Source organism: Ricinus communis, chromosome 7 (assembly GCF_019578655.1).
Source record: "Ricinus communis isolate WT05 ecotype wild-type chromosome 7, ASM1957865v1, whole genome shotgun sequence".
NCBI lineage: Eukaryota > Viridiplantae > Streptophyta > Magnoliopsida > Malpighiales > Euphorbiaceae > Ricinus > Ricinus communis.
Window position 1 is genome coordinate 19,272,296 of NC_063262.1, and position 22,958 is coordinate 19,295,253.

Genomic DNA, 22,958 nt, shown 5'->3' on the forward strand with positions numbered 1-22,958 from the left:
ACACATTGATATGTCTAGATCTAATGCGATAATTAATGATTAATGTTATGTATGATTATCATTATCATTATTATAAATAAATTTCACTTAATTGATAATTATAATGAATAATATTAATATTATTATTAGTTGATTTATCTTGTTATTTATGATATTTTAAATAATGTTATTTTAATACTATTATTATCTTGACATAACTATATTTTGCATGCTCACTTTACCGAGGTTTCCAAATCTTTATTTGCAGCATGATATTAAACAATTATGTCAGCTTATGATTATTCTATTATGATTATTATATTTATGTTATGACTGTGACAATGAGATGAGGCTACAGTAGAACATGCCACTTGATGAGTTACATCAGGACCACGTGCATATCGGTAATAATCAGAGACAGGTAATAAAGTTATTTTTGGATTTTGCCCTGATCGAATATAACTCTCTGGCTGTGAAAGCTTGACTGCTGGAGAAAAGTCTTTGGTCGAGCAATGCTCTCTAGGCGTTAGCTTAGTTAGGAATCAAGTGTCCAGGCTGGATATAAGGACCCTAGTTGAGCTTCGTTATCTAGACGCCAGACCTATAGGAATAAGAGAGCCGAAAGGCTACTAGCATTTTGGGTTAGGGTTCTGCTAAGCCACTCGTCCCATAAGTCTTTAAATGTATTTTATTTCTAAATTATGGTATGACTTGTATTTAATATACAATGGCATGATATATTGAGTTAATTAATATTATTTTATTGAGAAGACTGCAATAGTTACATGATTATTTGATTTTAACTCACTCTCGAGACTGACAGTCTCAATTTTATTTTTTTCAGGTGACAGTTAGAGTTCTTCGCCATTCAGCATTTTGACAGCCCGACATCTTTCTTCATCGAGCTTATTGTGAATAATCTATACTTTCATATTTTTAGTTATTTTATACTCTAGACCTTCCGCAATATAATATTTTGATTCGTTATGATTTTTTTGGTTCATAATGGACATGAAATCTTATCAGACCAGTTAGAATTATGTATGGCATGTCAGTCATGATTAATATTATATTTTTATAAGTATTTTATTGAATTATCGATTAGTAAGGCTTACTATGGGATTCGGCGGCCTTAAGCCTACCCATTCCCTAGTGCTGGTCACGGGTCCACAGATCGGGTCGTGACAAAGTTAGTATCAGAGCCTAGATTTAGTTTCCTTCGACCTAGGTTAGCTTCCTTAAATACTGGAGAATTAGGAAATCGAGTATGTCCTTACGTGTTTCGTTGATTATAGTATCTGCGCTATACGTCAGAGAGTCTGTTAGGTTTCATAGCTTGCTGTTTATTTTCAGCCATTGCCATACCGAGAACTCGAGCGACTGCAGCTGCAATATTGGCCCAAGAAGTCCAAGATGAGTTTTCTGCTTAGACGGCCCCTGTGGCCCTAGCCCGTGGTACCAAAAGGTGAGGTAGGCCTCGAGCAGCAACCCAACCAGATCAAGGCGAGACTCAAGAGGCACACGTTGCTGGTGGAGTCCTAGTGGAGGTATTTGTAACCGGTATGACTGGGATTCAGAGGGCCTTATAATAGTTGTTAGTCTTCCAGCAGCAGCAGGCTGCCCAAGGTTCAGAAAGCAGCGGTAGTGGGTTTGGTATCAGGAATTTGAACAAGGTTCCCATGTCGGAGTACATTAATATGAGACCCGCGAAATTTGATGGGATAGTTGGGGACCTTTTGGACTTCCTGGACGAGGTCGAGAAAAGATCGTCCGACTTGGACTGTTATGATAGGAGGACCATCAAGATGGCTGGGTTTTTTTTTGAAGGGGATAACATCTCAGTGGTTCAAAGACTATATCCGCCCCTTTTTGGATGGATTGTCATGGAGACAGTTTAGAGACAGGTTGAAGACCTTTTTAGTGTGAGCCAGGAGTACATGGAGAGATTTGAAAGGCTGATTAAGGGAGACCTGTCAGTGGCTGAATACACCATGCAGTTTGTACAACTGAGTAGGTATGCGCCCTATGTTGTGGGGATCGAGGAGTAGAAGAACAACAAGTATATTTCAGGACTTGATCTAGAGTTTGTCTCATTGGTTCAGTCTAGGAGGAGCAGCTTCCTAGAAGCAATGACATGGCCAGACAGATGGAGATGACCCTGCGAGGATTTGGCTAGGGGACTGATGATGGCAGGAAAAAGAAGACTAGGATTGAGGGTCAGTCCAGTGCGTAGCCAGTTGTGCCGTACTACGGCAGTGGAGGCTACTCCAGAGGTTCCGACTAGTAGGCCGGTCAGAGAGGCTACCATACCCACCGGAAGGGTAGACATAATCTGAAGAGTAGTAGAGGATTTTCAGACCAGGATAGGGTTTCACTAGCAGGGCGTGAGTTCGAGCTATAAACTCTAGTTACGGAGCCGGCACTGTGAGATGTGCGAGATCACATCGTGGATCGTGCCTAGCTTCAGTGAGCTGCCAGTGTGGCAAGATGGGTTATATGGCTTGAGCATGCCCTCGCTACTTCAGCCAGCTAGCTTTTCCTCAGAGCTCATCTACCAGTGCGACCCGACCAGCTTTTCCTGCAGCTTCGAGATATTTGCAGGGTGGATCTTAGTTTGTCTGCCAGCAGGGCCATAGGCTCTCAGCAGTCATGCCATGGGCAAGCGAGAGTGTTCATTCTCACTCATCAAGATGCGCGAGCCTCAAATGCTGTGGTGTCAAGTACTATTCTTGTATGCTATTCTGAAGCTAGAGTTTTATTAGACCTTGAGGCTACCTATTCTTTTGTATCGCCTAGTTTTGCTTGAAGATTGGATGTTCAGTCCATTAGACTTCAAGTTCCAATGTCGGTCACTATGCTGTTAAGTGATGTCTTAGAGACCGATGTTGTGTTTCCATCGTGTCCGGTGTTAGTTGAGGGTCTAGATTCAATTGCTAACTTAATTCTGTTGGATGTAATAGATTTTGATGTGATTTTAGGAATGGATTGGTTGGCTATGCATTTCACCATGTTGGACTGCCGGGAGAAATAAGTAACTTATCGAATCCTTGGAGACTCAAAGTCCTATTTTAAAGGCGAGTAGATACCTACTCCATCTAATCTTGTGTCAGCTATTACAGCTAGGCGGATGCTTCGCCATGGATGTCAGGGATATCTGCCTTTGGTTAGGGATACCTCAGCAGGAAAAGGTAGCGTTGAGGATGTTCAGGTGGTCTATGTATTTCCTGATATATTTCTAGAAGAACTACCAGGATTGCCGCCCAATAGAGAGATAGAATTTTGCATCGACGTGGTACTAGGTACAACACATATTTCCTTGCCACCCTACCGAATGGCACCATCCGAGTAAAAGAATTAAAGGAGCAATTACAAGACCTCTTAGATAAGGGTTTTATTGGACCCAATACGTCTCCGTAGGGTGCTCCTATTCTTTCCGTGAAGAAGAAGGACGGTACTTTATGCCTCTGTATTGATTATCGGCAATTGAACAAAGCGACGATTCGTAACCAGTATTTGCTTCCTCGCATCGATGATTTATTTGATCAGCTTCAAGTAGCCGCATGCTTTTCTAAGATTGATTTGCAATCGGAGTATCACCAGTTAAAGATTCATGAGGAAGATGTGACGAAGACAATGTTCAGGACGCGTTAATGGGCATTATGAGTTTCTGGTAATGTCGTTTGGACTCACTAATGCTCCTGCGGCTTTCATGGATCTGATGAATTAGGTGTTCAAGCAGTTTCTGGATCGTTTTGTCATTATATTTATTAATGATATCTTAGTGTACTCCAGAAGCAAAGAGGAGCACGCGTGGCTTCTGAGGATGGTACTTCAGACGTTGAGAGAGCATCAGTTGTATGCTAAGTTCTCCAAGTGCGAGTTTTGATTAGAAAGCATTGCTTTTCTATGACATGTTGTGTTAGAGAGGGTATTCAGGTGAACCCCAAGAAAGTGGAGGCAGTGACTCGCTGGTAGAGACCGACCACGTTGACTGAGGTGCATAGCTTTCTAGGATTGGCAGGCTACTATCGTCGACTCATGCAGGACTTTTCAAGGATAGCAGCACCTTTGACTAAGCTGACTCAGAAGAATGTCAGGTTCTAAGGGACTAATGCGTGTGAAAAAAGCTTCCTAAAGCTGAAGAACTGTTTGACTACAGCTCCGGTGTTGACCGTACCCTTTGGGACTGGTGGATTCACGGTGTATTGCGATGCTTCCAGAGTGGGTTTAGGTTGTGTCCTGATGTAAAATGGTAATGTAGTAGCTTATGCATCCAGACAATTGAAGAAGCATGAACAGAATTACTCGACCCACGATTTGGAGATGGCAGGAGTAATTTTTGCTTTAAAGATCTTAAGGCACTATCTCTATGGTGAGACATGCGAGATATATACAGATCATAAAAGCTTAAAGTACATTCTTCAACAGAAGGAGTTGAATTTGAGACAGAGAAGATGGTTAGAGCTTCTAAAGATTATGATTGTAATATTCTTTACCATCCAGATAAAGCGAATGTCATGGCAGACGCTTTGAGCAGGAAGTCGGTACGTAGTCTTGCTTATATCAGTGCAGAGAAGAGACCCCTGACTAGAGAGTTGCACGAACTGTATGACCAAGGGTTGCAAATGGAGGTATTGGAATCAGGTACTTGTTGACAGAATTAGGACCCATAATTATAGAAAATCTTGGAAGAAGTGCTACAGGGTTGAGCTAATGACTTTATTATAGATGATGATGGTACTCTCAGGATGGGCACTAGGTTGTGTATTCCCAATGTGGATAATCTCATAAAGGAGATTTTAGAAGAGACTCACTGTATAGCTTACAGCACGCATCTGAGTTCCACCAAGATGTATCATGATTTGAAAGAAAATTATTAATGGAATGTAATGAAGAAGGATGTGATAGAGTTTATCTCCAAGTGTTTGACGTGTCAGCGAGTTAAGTTGCAGCACCAAAAGCCGTCAGGGTTATTGCAACCGCTTTCTATACCATAGTGGAAATAGGAAAGGATTAATATGGATTTTGTATCGGGTTTACCCAAGACTTCTGCTGGTTATGACTCTATTTGGGTAATTATGGATCGATTGACTAAGTCAGTGCACTTCCTTCCGGTGAAGATTACTTATTATGTGGCTAAGTATGCACGAGTGTATCTGGAGAGAATTGTCAGTCTTCACGGGTTCTAATTTCCATAGTGTCTCACAGAGGATAGCAGTTCACTTCCAGGTTTTGGAAAAAGCTACAAAAAGAGCTTGGTACCAGATTGCTTCAATACAACTTTTCATCCCCAAACTGACGACAGTCAGAGAGGACTATTCAGAATTTAGAGGATATGCTTCAGATGTGCGTGATAGATTTTGGTGGTCAGTGGGATTGGTGGCTACCGTTGATTGAATTCGCGTATAACAATAGCTACCATACAAGCATCGAGATGGCACCTTATGAGGCCTTATATGACCGGAAGTGCAGATCTCTTGTGTGTTAGGAAGAGGTTGGCAAACAAAAGTTAGCAGGACCAAAGTTGGTTCATATCACTTCAGAAAAGATTCTTATTATTCACAAGCGGCTGAAGACAACTTTCAGTAGGCAGAAAAGTTATGCGGATCCGAAGCGAAAGCACGTGGAGTTCAGTGTTGGGGAATATGTATTCTTGAAGGTGTCTCCTATGCGTGGTGTGATGCGGTTTGGCAAGAAGGGTAAATTGGCCCCTCGATTTATGGGACCCTTTGAGATTATTGACAGAATTGGAGAGGTGACATACAAGCTGGACTTGCCGCCAAATTTCTCGCACATGCATCCGGTATTTCATATATCAATGTTAAGAAAGTATATTTCGGACCCTTCGCATGTGTTGCAACCTTTGTATGTGGAAGTAAGTGAAGATCTAACTTACGAGGAGCAGCCAGTCATGATCATGGATACTCAAGTTTGCCAACTGCACTGTAAAATATTCTGATGGTTAAGGTGTTGTAGCAAAGTCATTCATCGGAAGAGTGTACCTAGGAGACCGAGCAGGAAATGAGAAGTCTTTACCCTTATTTATTCCAATCCTAAGGTAAGCTGTGTTTTTTTTTTAAATTCGAGGTTGAATTTTTTTTCTAAAGGGGTTAGAATGTAATACTCAGATTTAAAAAAAAAAAAAATAATAATAATAATTTTTAAAAAAGTCTTTATCTTTCCTTCCCTTTTCCCCCATTTCCTTCTTTTCCTTCCTCCTTTTCCTTCCCCCTTCTCCCTTCTCCCCGCCCTCTCCCCTCACACTGTGCAGCTGCCCGCTCTTCCCCTCCTCCCTCCTTTCCACAGGATGTCGATCGAAGGAAAGAGGGGCTGCCGTCACTGCCTCAATCGTCTACCATCCTCTTTTCAGCCATCTGATGGCAGAATCGAGCTTCTCGCCACCTAAAACTCTAGAAACAACCTTCCTTATTAAAAGTTAGTACCTATATATGGTTAGTAAGAATTAATTTAGGATGATAAAAATAGTTTAGTAGGTGGTGGCATTAAGAGAGGAATATTGGAAATTGGAACCATGAGTAAGCTCATTTTACCTCTTCATTTCTCTAAAATTCGTACATGGCCAAAAACATAAAATTTGGAATAAGAGAGAGGAGTGGAATACCTAGAAAAACTTAAGATTAAGATAGGATTTTGCCAACTATTGAAGGAGCCAAGCTAAAGCTAAAGGATTTAAGCATATTAGCAACCCAAAAGCTGAAATTGGTAAGTTGTTACTTGAGTGTTATTAATTTGTCATTAGGGTTCTTGATTACAAATTGGAAAAACTTCATTTGATGCTCTCATTGATTAATTAAAGGTCTGATTATCATGAATTAGTAGAGTATTGAATGATTGCATAAAGATTAAGCTTGATTTAAGTTTAAGTATGTTAAGATAGAAAACTGTCAAAATTCCAGCAACCTTGATGTTCTGTATTTTAGGCATAACATGGGTTATATAAGTCTAAATTAAGCTTAATTGGTGTCTATGGAAATTTTAAAGAGTCCTCTATAACTTTATAGTTTTGTGATTTTACTATTTTTGCCGTTTTAGTTGCTTAAATTGAGCAAACAGATTGCTGCTCGGGTACAACTAGCTGTATGACCCTTGCTCAGTAATTTGAAAATAATTAAATCTATAGAAGTCGGAATTGAGTAATTCTTCTTGGAGATGAAACTAGACGCATAAATGGATATGTCTATTTAATATGAGATTTTTTTATTAAGCCAATTTTGCCCAGCAATAAATATACCTTGGTACTAAATTCTGTCTAGAAAACAGAAATGTTGGAGATTAGTTTTATGCAATTTATTGATGTTAATTTGAGTTAAATTGCTATTTAACTAGATGGGAAATATTTATAGGATATTAAAACAGTAATTGAGAGTCTTAGAGGAAGAGTTAGACCTATGAATTAGAGAGGGGATGATCTTGTAATGCAGTAGAACTCGCATTTACATGAATATTTGTAATATGCATGAAATGTGAATTGATGAATGTGTTGACAGGTACTCAAAGGCCTGGAAAGGAAGTTGTGGAGAAAGGAGGTTCTTATATGCTAAAGGAATAAGTATATTTTGAGTAAGTAAATAGTTAATATTTGCTATGTTCATATATTTAATCAAATGTTCCGCAAATGGTTGCGTTTGCTTAATATTGTTTATGTTTGAATGACTGAGATGGAAATGATTGGTGTTGAGTGGAACAATTGTTATTGATGAAATATGATATAAGTGAAATGATTGAATTGTGATGTTAAGTGCATATGTGCATGTGAATGGTGGATTCCCTATGAAAAAAAAAGATATATATATAAAGCCTTGGGAGGCTAAAGCCTAGAGAGGCTATAAAAGTGTATAATGTGAGATGAGGCGGAGCAGCTTACGTGTGTGATATGTGAGGATGAGGCGGAGCAGCACATTAAAGGGGATCCACAAGCCGTGAGAACTAACCATAATTGTTGAATTGTATTTCTTCTATGATGGTTGTAATGAATTGAGTAGAATGGTATGACTTTATACCTAAACTATGAATATCATGGAAAGGTATGTGATTGGGTGGAAATTGTATTAAGTGTATGTGATATAGATTATGTTGATTATTTATTTACTGGTGGAGGCTCACCCCTCTCCAAAATTTTTCTTTTCAGGTTTGTAAATAGTAGTGCATCCGTTGGTTGTATGCGAAGTCTAGCTTTTAGCAGTTCTGTCAAGTTGGGCCAGTTTTGTGAAGTCTCCTCCTGATGTATTTTTGTATGCAGTTATGTGATATATATGGAAGTATGCCTTATAAGGCATAAGAAGATATTTGTAATACTTGTTAAATGATGTTTAAGTATAATCATATGTTTATATGTTAATAACCTTGTGTCCGGATTCTTAACAACCTACATATTGACCTATCTACCCGTAGTATATATTCTCTGACGCTTGTATGCTTCCCCGGCTAATGTTTATTGGTTAACATGTGATGGGGGTGTTACATTTTAGTGGTATCGAGCAGGGATTAGATTCATTGGGAGTAGATTCATGTTGCACATCATTAAGCATATGATATATGTTCTTTGAACTTGACTGAATATTTGCATTTCATATATATAGATGGAGAGACAAGGAGAACACATGGCCCGGATAAGTCATTAGAGTCTGTCCATGGTCATGAAAATGCATCCGAACATGATCAACATGATGAGCATGAGTTACATTCGAAAATGCCGCACAATCGAATGTACAAAATGTTATGGAACAGTTTATGGATTTTCCGATGCAGCGGGCTCAACAACAAGCCTCGGACTCAACAACAAAAGGCCGTGATAGATAAGAATTATGAAAGAGTTAGGAAACAAGGTGCTAATGTTTTCAAGGTACTACCTGATCCTGCTGAGGCCGAGGAATGGTTCTGAAATCGGAAAGGGTGTTGGATAGATTTAATTGCACATCCGAACAAAGGCTTCTATATGTGATATCTTTAATAGAAAAGATGCACTTGATTAGTGGGAAACAGTTTTAAGAAGCAAAGATCGACCAATGACTCGACTTGGAATGATTTCTTGAGAGAATTTATTTGAGAAGTATACTCCAGAAATTTATAGAGACAGAAGAAGCTTGAATTTCTTGATTGAAACAGAATGATATGTCAGTTCGCGAGTCACGAAGTTCAATTTGTGAGATTATGTAAGTATGCACCGGAAGAAATAGCCACCGAAGAACTAAAAAGGAAGAAATTTGAGATGGGTTTGAGGCTTGACATTCGTGAGAAAATGGCGTTGAAACCTCATAATTACAATGCCTCAATTGAAGGCCGCTTTGAGAGTCAAGAAACATCATTTGAAAGGAATACTATGGAAGCTAAAAGAAGAAGATCATTGGTGCTTATAGTAATCCTCCAAGACATATTAGTATTTCTTCATTTAGAGGCTCTAATTCACGTGGAGTAGTTATCGTGGACGAGGGTTTGGTGATCGGTCTAGTAGATCCTCCATAGTACCTTATAGTAGAGGTGGATACAATTCATCCAGGACTTGAGGGAGGACAAGTTTGACCCGTTAGAGGGTTTGCTCCTGTTTGTCCTACGTGCAGGAGACATCTTGGAGAATGTTGGGGACCTAGACCGGTAGTATGTTTTACTTGTAGTAGGCCGGGACATTATTCTAGAGATTGTCCTATGAGAAGAAATAATGTTTGGAGAATCTTATACAGTGGGTCGGAGTAGTGTTGGTGAAAATATTCCGATTGGTTCAGAGGCGGAGAGGGAAGAGGTGGCAGAGGAGGTTTAACTATTTCAGCAACACCATCAGAACAAATTGGTCAACCACAAGCACAAGCTAGAGTATTTGCTACTACTAGAAATGAAGCATTTGTAGCACCTGAAATTGTTATTGGTATACTTTCTATTCATGATTCTGATGCACATGTTCTTATTGATCCTGGATCCACATGTTCATTCATATCACATGATTTTGCATCACATGTTCGTGCTAATATAGAGGCATTCGGTTATGATATATATGTATCTATGCCTGCTGGGGGTATTATCACAGTAAATACGATAGTGAGATCATGTCCTGTAGTAGTAGATAGTGTCAAACTACATGCAGATTTGGTTGTTATTAATCTTAGAGAGTTTGATGTTATTTTGGGGATGGATTGGTTGTCAAGAAATCATGCTATTGTTGATTGTAAAACGAAGGAAGTGGCTATGGAAATACAAGGAGAAATGAAAATAGTAATGGTGGGTAAAAGGAAGACAATTCCTAATTGTTTGATTTCAGCAGTGACTGCGTGTCAGTTAATTAAAAATGGATGTAAAGCATATCTAATTAGTTTTATAGATACTACTAAGGTCAGTTCAGGGGTATTAGACATTCCGATTGGTCGGAGAATTTCCTAACATATTCTTAGATGATTTGCACGGTTTGCCACCAAATCGAGAGGTTGATTTTGAGATTGACATCATCCCTGGTTGCACCTATTTCCATTGCACCATACAGAATGGCTCCATTAGAATTGAAAGAATTAAAGAAGCAATTAGAAGAGTTACTTGATAAAGGTTTCATCAGGCCAAGTACTTCACCTTGGGGAGCACCAGTTCTGTTTGTGAAGAAAAAGGATGGTAGTATGCGATTATGTATTGATTATAGGCAATTGAATAGGATTACAGTGAAGAATAAATATCCATTGCCGAGAATTGATGATTTGCTTGATCAGTTAAAAGGTGCAACTGTGTTCTTTAAAATTGATTTAAGATCAGGTTATTGGCAACTCCGGGTTGAAGAGAAATCTATTGCCAAGACAGCATTCAGAACAAGGTATGGGCACTATGAATTTATTGTGATGCCATTTGGTTTAACAAATGCTCCTGCTGTTTTTATGTCACTGATGAACAAGACTTTCCAGCCATATTTAGATCACTTTGTTATTGTGTTCATTGATGATATTCTGATTTACTCTAGAAGCCCAGAAGAGCATGAACAACACTTGAGAATTGTTTTACAGATTTTGAGGGAAAAACAGTTGTATGCAAAATTCAACAAATGCGAGTTTTGGATGGAGGAAATTGCATTCTTAGGGCATATTATTTCTAAACATGGAGTGCAACCAGATTCATCAAAGATTAAAGCAATTATTGAATGGGAACCGCTTCTAGAAATGTTTCCCCGAAGTTCAAGTTTTCTTGGGTTAGGCTGGCTATTATAGAAGATTTGTAAAAGATTTTTCGGTTATTGCTAAGCCTCTATGACTTTGTTAAAGAAGAATGTGCCATTCCAGTGGACGGAGTTATGTGATCAAAATTTTCAAGAGTTGAAGAAAAGGCTTACTACTACACCGATACTCGCATTGCCATCCGAAATGGAGGTTATGTTGTATATCGATGCTTCTAGGCAAGGACTTGGATGTGTCTTAATGCAGCATGGGAAGGTTATAGCTTATGCTTCAAGATAATTACGACCTCATGAGCTGAATTATCCTACACATGATCTTGAATTAGCAGCTATTGTACATGCATTAAAGATATGGCGACATTATTTATACGGGGAGACATTTCAGATATTTACTGATCATAAGAGTTTGAAATATATCCCTACGCAGAAAGAGTTGAATCTAAGACAACGAAGATGGATTGAGATTTTGAAGGATTATGATTGCACTATTGATTATCATCCTGGAAAAGCAAATGTTGTTGCTGATGCTTTAAGTAGGAAGTCAGTGGAAAATTTTTCAAGTATGATTTGTTACAATGTAGAATATTTAGTTGCACTTAGAGCTATGGATGTGAAGTTTTATGTTTATGACAATGATCTGTTAGCCACATTACAAGTAAAGCCTTTGATTGGAGATAAAATTAAAGATGCACAGTGTGAAGATTCTTATTTGCAAAGGATGAAGGGTAGAGTACAAGAAGGAAAGAATACACAATTTGTGTTGAAAGATGATGGTGTGTTATTGAATAGAAATCGTGTATGTGTACCTGATGTAGGAAATTTGAGAAAGGAAATCATGCATGAAGCGCACTATGCACCTTATGCAATGCATCCTGGAAGTACCAAAATGTACAAAAATTTGAAGCCTTATTATTGGTGGCCGACAATGAAGAAGGATGTGGCAGAATTTGTGAGTAAGTGTTTGACATGTCAGCAAGTGAAAGGAGAGCACCAGGCACCTACAGGTAAACTTCATTCTTTATCTATACCTGTGTGGAAGTGGGATAAGATTACTATGGATTTTGTTATGGGATTGCCGTGTACATTTAACAAGCATGATGCTATTTGGGTAATTGTTGATCGACTTACTAAATGTGCTCATTTCTTACCTGTGAAGCAAACAGATTCACTTGATAAACTTGCTGAATTGTATATTTCTGAGATTGTTAGATTGCATGGTGTGCCTATATCTATTGTATCAGATAGGGATCCCAGATTTACTTCTCGTTTCTGGGAGAGTTTGCAGAAAGCATATGGTACTAAGCTTCATTTCGGTCTGACTTTTCATCCTCAAACAGATGGGCAATCAGAAAGAACTATTCAGACATTAGAAGATATGATGAGGGCTTGCACACTTGAGTTCAAGGGTAACTGGGATGATTACATACCACAGATGGAATTTGCGTATAACAACAGTTTTCATTCTAGTATCGGTATGGCTCCTTATGAAGCTTTATATGGGAGGAAATGTAGAAGTCCAGTATGCTGGGATGTTGAAGGTTTAAGACAGCTTGAAGGTCCAGAATTGGTACAAGAAACTGTGGATAAAATAGAGATAGTTAAAAAGAATTTGAAAGTAGCACAGATGACAAAAAAGAGTTATGCTTTGATTTGCATCGAAGGGAAATGGAATATATTGTGGGTGATAAAGTTTTCTTGCGGGTATCACCATGGAAAGGAATATTAAGGTTTGGTAAACAAGGGAAATTGAGTCCGAGGTATGTAGGACCTTATGAAATTATTGAAAGAGTTGGACCATTGGCTTATAGGTTAGCATTACCTACAGAGTTGTCTTCTATTCATGACTTTTTTCACGTTTCTATGTTGAGGCGATATAGATCAGATCCTAGTCATATCATTCCAGAGCCAGAGATAGAAATCACAGAAAAGTTGACATATGTGGAAGAACCGATAGAAATTCTTGATCGAAGGGTTAAGAAATTGAGAAATAAAGACATTCCTATGGTCAAAATTAAGTGGAGTCATCATTCACCAAGAGAAGCAACTTGGGAAGTAGAAGAGCATATGAGACAGAAGTATCCGCATCTATTCCATTGTAATGTTGGTGAGTTGTTAAAATTTCGGGGACGAAATTTCTTAAGGAAGGGAGAGTTGTAACGCCTGCATTTTCTCATCATCCATGTTATGTGCATTTACATTTAATCATTGGGCATATGATGGTATATCAATGGTATTTTTATTTTATGAGAACATATATATATTAATTATAAGTAGAGAATAAGAAGCATGATATTAGATTATTAATTTAGATAAGTTGGTTATGTGTATTAAGCCTTAAGACTTAATTGAACCAATAGTTGAAGGTTGGGTAAATAGATTGGACTTAAAAGATACAATTAAAAGTTAGTACCTATATATGGTTAGTAAGAATTAATTTAGGGTGATAAAAATAGTTTAGTAGGTGGTGGCATTAAGAGGAATATTGGAAATTGGAACCATGAGTAAGCTCATTTTACCTCTTCATTTCTCTAAAATTCGTACATGGCCAAAAACACAAAATTTGGAATAAGAGAGAGGAGTGGAATACCTAGAAAAACTTAAGATTAAGATAGGATTTTGCCAACTATTGAAGGAGCCAAGCTAAAGCTAAAGGATTTAAGCATATTAGCAACCCAAAAGCTAAAATTGGTAAGTTGTTACTTGAGTGTTATTAATTTTTCATTAGGGTTCTTGATTACAAATTGGAAAAACTTCATTTGATGCTCTCATTGATTAATTAAAGGTCTGATTATCATGAATTAGTAGAGTATTGAATGATTGCATAAAGATTAAGCTTGATTTAAGTTTAAGTATGTTAAGATAGAAAACTGTCAAAATTCCAGCAACCTTAATGTTCTGTATTTTAGGCATAACATGGGTTATATAAGTCCAAATTAAAATTAATTGGTGTCTATGGAAAGTTTAAAGAGTCCTCTATAACTTTGTAGTTTTGTGATTTTACTATTTTTGCCGTTTTAGGTTCTTAAATTGAGCAAACAGATTGCTGCTCGGGTACAACTAGCTGTATGACCCTTGCTCAGTAATTTGAAAATAATTAAATCTATAGAAGTCGGAATTGAGTAATTCTTCTTGGAGATGAAACTAGACGCATAAATGGATATGTCTATTTAATATGAGATTTTTGTATTAAGCCAATTTTGCCCAGCAATAAATATACCTTGGTACTAAATTCTGTCTAGAAAACAGAAATGTTGGAGATTAGTTTTATGCAATTTATTGATGTTAATTTGAGTTAAATTGGTATTTAACTAGATGGGAAATGTTTATAGGATATTAAAACAGTAATTGAGAGTCTTAGAGGAAGAGTTAGACCTATGAATTAGAGAGGGGATGATCTTGTAATGCATTAGAACTCGCATTTACATGAATATTTGTAATATGCATGAAATGTGAATTGATGAATGTGTTGACAGGTACTCAAAGGCCTGGAAAGGAAGTTGTGGAGAAAGGAGGTTCTTATATGCTAAAGGAATAAGTATATTTTGAGTAAGTAAATAGTTAATATTTGCTATATTCATATATTTAATCAAATGTTCCGCAAATGGTTGCGTTTGCTTAATATTGTTTATGTTTGAATGACTGAGATGGAAATGATTGGTGTTGAGTGGAACAATTGTTATTGATGAAATATGATATAAGTGAAATGATTGAATTGTGATGTTAAGTGCATATGTGCATGTGAATGGTGGATTCCCCTATGAAAAAAAAGATATATATATAAAGCCTTGGGAGGCTAAAGCCTAGAGAGGCTATAAAAGTGTATAATGTGAGATGAGGCGGAGCAGCTTACGTGTGTGATATGTGAGGATGAGGCGGAACAGCACATTAAAGGGGATCCACAAGCCGTGAGAACTAACCATAATTGTTGAATTGTATTTCTTCTATGATGGTTGTAATGAATTGAGTAGAATGGTATGACTTTATACCTAAACTATGAATATCATGGAAAGTTATGTGATTGGGTGGAAATTGTATTAAGTGTATGTGATATAGATTATGTTGATTATTTATTTACTGAGCTGGAGGCTCACCCCTCTCCAAAATTTTTCTTTTCAGGTTTGTAAATAGTAGTGCATCCGTTGGTTGTATGCGAAGTCTAGCTTTTAGCAGTTCTGTCAAGTTGGGCCAGTTTTGTGAAGTCTCCTCCTGATGCATTTTTGTATGCAGTTATGTGATATATATGGAAGTATGCCTTATAAGGCATAAGAAGATGTTTGTAATACTTGTTAAATGATGTTTAAGTATAATCATATGTTTATATGTTAATAACCTTGTGTCTGGATTCTTAACAACCTACATATTGACCTATCTACCTGTAGTATATATTCTACGACGCTTGTATGCTTCCTGGCTAATGTTTATTGGTTAACATGTGATGGGGGTATTACACATTAGGTGGCGACTCCTTCTCCGATTAGTCTTAAGGCCTTTCATAATCCCTTAGGACCCTCAATCGAATGGCTTATTTTGAAATGGGCCAAGTATAAAGAATGATACCTAAACATAGTGACAAGGTCGCTTAAACACTTGGGGCGAGCCTCAAAAATTCGTGCTCATAGGCTCGTCTGTTTTTGACAACTTTGCCCGCTTTCAGCCAATTTTGCCCGTTTTAATCCCTTTTGAATTATTCTTTAATCTGTAGCCTTAAGAAGGTTAATTTTGGTTATTTTCTTGCTTTATTTTTATTCTTTTATTGTTTAATAATGGATAGATGCATGATTGCTATTGTGGCTGATAATTAAAACAAATCTACATAGACATAGGCCTACAATTTGACTTTGGCATAAAGTTAATAGTCCATTAGGTTAAAAGGTGGTAATTAAGCTTAATTAAAGAAAAATTGGACTAAATTTAAGTGGGCTTTGCCATGTTTAATAAAGTTCGACGCATCTAGACTTAGGTAATTAGGCTAAAGAGTGGTAAAAATTAAGCTTGACTAATAAAACTGGGCTAGAATTATGCGGACCTTTGCCATGTTGTACTTCTTGTATATAGAATTTATCTATCACATTTATAGGGCTTAGGCTATTAACTAATAAAATCAAAGATAGGATTACACAATTAAAAAAATTGATTTTCGGATCCATCTTTAGATGTGCCGATGCTTCCTTTAGAAGAAATGTCTTGGTGATTACTCAAATGGCGATTCCCTTCTTTGTGCTAGTCTCTATGATTGGTTAGCATGTCCTTGATTAAGTTTTAAAGTCTTGCAGTGCCTTGGTTGCTAAAGACACTTTGGTGCGAGTCCAAAACTTACACCAATAATGGTGACTCCGCTGGGGATAAAAGAAACCGAATTTCGAGTATTCTAACCTTTAGTTTTATCACTTAATAGTATATTCTTACATCATTACACCATTTTCACACACTGAGCACATTGGTCCCTATAGCCCTGATGGTGTCAATTAGTAGTTCTTTGGCTCCATTCGAATCTTGAAATTATAACATTGGATAACCATCACTCAAAATCGAGTAAGTTTCCTTCATCGCATGGACCCTTAAAAGGGAAGACGAGCAAAGTAAGAGTATTTGTTGTGGGAGCCTTTTTCCTTACCCAAGACTAAGCCTATCGTAATGATAGTAGACATCTCCACTATGTACCCAATTGCTTGCTATTTGATGTATTTTCCTTACAAGAGTTTGAACTCCACATCTTGGAAAACCTTGGACTATAACATTTAGGCTTTGCCTTTATATTGGAAAAATACCATATTGTTTATTTATTTTCTTTAAGAGCTTTTGGCATACGCGTCGGCTTTTACTATCCCCTGCTGATAGTAAGCCTAGATCAAAAATTCTAGGAAGGAGACTCACCTCGTGTCGTGTGTGGGAGAAAGAAGGTTGGAAAGATTTATTGTATATGCCTTGTATACTCTTTGATTGCCAACCTATGGATGACGGTTTCGAGTGTGCACCCAAGTGTCTCTAGTGACTATGGCATTACAAGGCTTTTCAACCTAATAGGAACACGCTAACTAATCACAAAACTAGTGCAGAGATGGGAGTTGCCACCGAGGTAATTCTGTGGGACACTTTTTCTAATTGAGTGGCATTTCTCGATTCTATAAGGAAGCTTAGCCACATCCAGATATGAATCTAGAAGCCAAATTTCTTATTTTTGTATCTTTATCTTTAATTTTATTGTTTAATGAGCTATTCCCTATAAATATGATAATTTATATTTATAAGCGCTCATTACAACATGTGAGGTCCACTTAGGTCTAGCCCATTTTAAGCCCAATTTCTAATCAAATAATTATATTAATTACCTATCTAATTATGTATAAAGGCCCACGTAATCTAGCCCAGTTACAAATTATGTTTTAATTACCAAGTATTTAACCTAAATGGGCTACATCCTACGTACCAAGATCTGATTTAGTGATCCTATTCAAAGTTAGTTGATCAATTAACTAAACATGGCAAAGCCCGCTAAGTCTAATTGGATTTTAATTTAAGCCCAAACTTACCAATATGTTAACCTAATGGACTATAAATTGCATGTCAAATTCCAAGTTTTAGGACCTAAGTCTAGATGTCCAATTTTAGTTAATACTCATATAATAGTTATTTGCCATTATTAAAATAAAGTAAAAAATAAAATAAAATGAAGAAAGCAGTAAATCTAACTATTACAAGCTTTCCTCTAATTAATAAACTTAAGGAAATTATTAACTAAGTTACAGTGTACAAAAATTAGAAAAAATTGCATAAAAATCCAAAAAAATGGGGCAAAATTGGTGCGGAGCCAAATCAGCATAATACAGAGCCGATTGGCTCTAGGGCTTAGTAATAACCATTTTGCATATTTTTTCAATCCTCCCTCACCTAGAAGCTAATTTAACATGCAGAAGAGATAAAAAAATATGATTAAATCTTGAAAAATGAAGTAAGAATCATACTAAAATAAACAAATTAAACTAGAAATCATAAAAATAATACAAGTTCTAGAAAACAAAAAAATTGATAGAAGAAAAATAAAACTTCATATGGTAGATCCTAGATTTCATTCATGCAACCCTAGAAATACGATATGATCACATAATCAAAAGAATAAATCTAACATATCACCCTCTTTATTTCAATCATGAGATTCAAAATCCAATAGAAAACATATTATCAAATTCAAAATGCAACATGCTTATTTTATTAGATTCAAAACCCAATAAAAATTAAAAACACGTTAATTCAAAGGAAAACCTAATCTAATCATGTGGATCATACATCAATAACTAAAAAAAAAAAATTCCTAATCATGTTTATAAAACATAAAATAAAAGAACCAGTTTGTGAAGATGGGGTGCTGATGATATTGGATCCGAGGAACCCTCAAGTTGTCACCATTGAATGTTGATTTGCGAGTCTCTAGAGATGATGTAGCAGTAGAATTGAAGATTAGATGAAAATCTAGTGTTCTGTAGGGTTTAGAAAATCTTCTATCGTTTTAAAGTACTTTTCTAATTTAAAGCTCTTTCTTAGTGACTTCTCTCTTTATTTCTTAAAACTCTCTACTTTAATGAACGTTTATGAATTATCCTAGGTTTCTAGCCTATTCCTTAATGAAAGCAGCTAACCTTAGACCTAGGATATCATATTCTATTATATAATAGTAGTGTTAGGAAACCTCAGAGGAGCAGATAAATACTTAATTATTTAAATAAAAAAATGAATCAATTATCTTTTTATTATCAGATTAATATCTAATAAAATAAACTAAAATCTTTAAAATTCAAATAATTATCACTAAATATATGTTAAAATTTCAATAATTATCACAAATATCTTCTAGAAACTTTTTTTACCAATTTTAGCATTTTAGGTAAAAAATATGTGTGGAACAACGTTAAATTTTAGAAAATAGCCAATTGACATTGTGTAGAACAGACTGAATCTGCACAGAGCTGATTCGGCTCTATGCTAAGCCAATCGACTCTGTATAGAGCCGATTTGGCTACGTGCAGAGCCGATTGGCTTTAAGGGTTAAAAGTTCTAAATATCTTAATGATTTAGTCCTTAAACTGTAGTTTCACCCCTCAAACTTAATTTTTCCGCTAATTGGGTAGAAAAGTAATTTTTATTCAGTTATTCTCAACCCTAACTTGGATTTGCCTATCCTCAATCTCTTGAGACTCGAGAAAAGCAATAACTTTCATCATAGGATTTTTCGTAATTCTTTCGATATCTAGATCCAAAAAATGGGTATTGGCATCTGCCTCCGGTTTGTCGAGATTTTTGCAAATGAACTTTAAATAAATCAAGATAAAACATGAATATCAAGGATACGGCAAAAAGATATGAATGTGAGTAGTAGAAACTATGCTTTATAAGCCCGAAATGATGTAGAATTAGGGACAATGGTCGTTGATTTAGGGAACCACACCCGATGATTTGGGAACCACACCCGATGATTTGGGGACCACGCCCGTTGATTTAGGAACGACGCTCGCTGATTTGGGAACGAAAATCGATCAAAGTTAGAAATTTACAATGGGTTGGAAGAGACAAGAGAGTGGTAGGCTGGAAGAGTTCATTTACATTAAAGATCATATCAGTGCTGGAACATTTAGAAAATCCAAGAAGACAATACATTCGAGACTACAACTGAGACTACAAGCGAGATGGCTAATGAATAAGATGTTGAGATCCTCAAGAATGTTGTTATCAATGACTTGAGAAGCGTGAATTAGGAAGAGGTCCAACAACTACTGACTGTGATGGTTGTAAACCAAGCTCCTCGAGCTGCGTCGCTTGCCCACACAACACCTAAACACCTAGTTGTTGTGGATCCCATTATTTAAGCTACTGCTAATGATGCTATTAGAAGAGGGGTGCCCCGAGACTTTTAGGACTTTGATGAGTTCATATTGAATGAGGCCAAGAAAGGAACTACTCTTTCTACTAATGAACCTACGAGTGGCTTAAGTGCGAGACTGTAAAAGATGTAAGGAATGTTGGAAGTTAAAGATTTAAACCCGACTTATGATTTTAACGAGCTAGTCCTAACCAGGGAAGACTAGCTGCCTACGAAGTTCAAGATGCCCGAGATGAACAAGTTCGATAGAACTTGGGATCCGATGGTCCATCTGAAATAATATGCTGCTATCATGGAAACTACTTAGCTGAGTAAATCCCAAATTAAGAAATTGTTTGTACTATTCTTGGAAGGACCTACTGTGAATTGGTACCATGGCTTAGAAAGATTTGTTAAGGCTGAGTGGAGAGATTTGTGTAATTATTTTATAAGATAATACAATTATAATACACATCTCAAAGTTTCCATTATAGATCTTGAATCCACTAAGCAAAAGCCTAATAAGTCATTCTTATATGTTCTAACTAAATGGAGGAGTAAGGCTGGGCTGATGAATAATAAGCCTTTTGAAAAGGACAAAGTTTGTATGGTGGTCCAAAAAATGCTTCTGTCTTGGGTTGAGAGGCTTTAGAGGATGAACTCAAAGATCTTCATGGACTTGTACGATAACACGCTACAACTCAAAGAGTTTGAGAATGACAAGTGGAAGCATGTTTGAACTAGTGGAAGAAGGAATTACTAGGTTAGAGGGAGCAAAACTATTGATGTAAATATTTTCCAGTAATCGAGAAGGTTCTTAAACTTCAAGCAGCCCTTGTTAAAGATCTTTGAGAGATTGCTACAAAATGGCCTACTGAAACCAACTACCTCTAAGAACTCGCCAAACCCTAATGCACCTAAATATAAACCAAACACCTATTACAAATACCATTATACTGACACCTGTATCCATCTCAAATATAAAATTCAAGACCTAATCGATGCCAAAAAGCTAATTGACACCGACCAACCCAGTACTAGAAGAAACCCCCTACCGAACTACAACAACGCGCCACCTCCATGACTAAGCTTGAATATAATGAGGAAGAGATCATGAGTTTTCCTTCCAATATGTACCTGATCTCGAACCTAAGCCTGAACTAGAATAAGCACTTGAACCTGAACTAGAGCACCTACTTCATAGATACCCACAGAGAATTTTCACCTAGCTGGGGGCACCATTTTTCGTGGTGTTCCAATACCTAGTGAGAAGCAAGAAGTTGATGCCTTTATCATCAAGGTGTGGTCCAGTACCCTACAACATGTAGTATTGTGAGTCTCACCAAATTTGAGGCATGAGATTCAAGATGTGATAGACCGTGGAGAATGGCGAGTGAGATAGCTTTCTCAGAATACTATAGCTAACAAATGTGAGGACTTGCTAGGGTAGCCATATGGAAAGTTTAATTACAAGATTCCTTATTCTAAGCCTCCTTCAGTTGACATCTGAATTAAGGAAATTGTACCCAAGTAGTTGGGGTTCGGATAATGACGAGCAGTTAGATGGTGACTCTTGCATCATGAAAGTATGGAAGCAAAGGGAAAGGAAGTCGGTCATGGCTATTGACATTTGTACAATCCCGAAGATGAGTGTGAGCTCTAAGAAGAATCAAGTGAAGCAATAAAATAACAAGATGATGATGGTAAGTGATTATAAGACACACAAGAAGATATAGGAAAGTACATGTACATTTACCTTTGCGAAGAGCAATAGGAAGATTAAGATCATGAATAGAACTAGGATTGGAGATGGGATCTGATGACAAAGATGCTGATGGAGGACATGAATCTGGAGAAACATGAAAGGATTTAGGATGTGGAGCACAATGAGTTGAAAACTGTGTGATAGGAGGCTGGATTCTAGGAGGATCATAGGATGTAAGCATATAGATAAGCATATCATCCTCTTGTGAAGAAATAGACTCAAAGGTTTGAAGAAATAGTGTTTGTTCTTGGAAGATGACATCAGCTGACACCAAGTACTTGTTAAGACTTGGATAAAAATACCTATATCCTTTTTGAACACAAGAATACCCAAGGAAGATACATTTTAAGGATTTTGGGTCAAGTTTGGTAACCTGAGGATGAACATCATGGACAAAACATGTACAATAAGAAATTCTAGGTTCAACTAGAAATAATGATTTGTTAGAAAAAAGTATGTGGAAAGGAATCTCACTAGAACGTTAATTAAGAAACATGTTGTGGATACTTCATCTGCCCAAAAGGTTTTAGGGACTTTCATTTGGAATAATAAGGCTTTAGTAGTTTCAAGAAGGTGTGGTATCAGAGCATTGAAATCCCATTTTAATTTTTTTGGATATTTAGGTTTTCTAGCTGTTTTTTTTTTGTTTTAGATGATTCAAAGTCTAATTTCTCAGTTCACCATCTTCTAAACTTCTGGTTACTGTTACCACCTATACCAGGAGGTGCGCCGGAATCTTTATGCGTTAGTCATAGTGGTCAGCTTCGCCTGAATCACCCTTACTCCCACTTTCATCATTCACATCCAGTTCCTTTCAAATTTATGTGGTTTTGAGGTTTCTCTTCATATCCTAAAATTTATTAATTTTTTTTTAGTTTCTATTGTGTGTTTCTCTCTCTATTTTGAATTCTACCTTGCTTGAGAATGTTTGAGAAAAAGAATATGGTATTGGCAGTGATTCCTGTAGTAACAAAAATTACGTAAGACAAATTTTATAGTATAAATTATTTTGGATGGAGTCACACTATGGAATTATATTTGATGAGTGTTGAAAAAGATGACCATTTAACTGATGATCCTCCCACTGATGATAGAAAATAAGCTTGGTTGAGAGATGATGCTCGACTGTGTTTAATGATATAGGGTGGTTCGGTCAGTGAATCATTGTCAACTGGTGAAAGACTTGATGCAATACTTAGCAT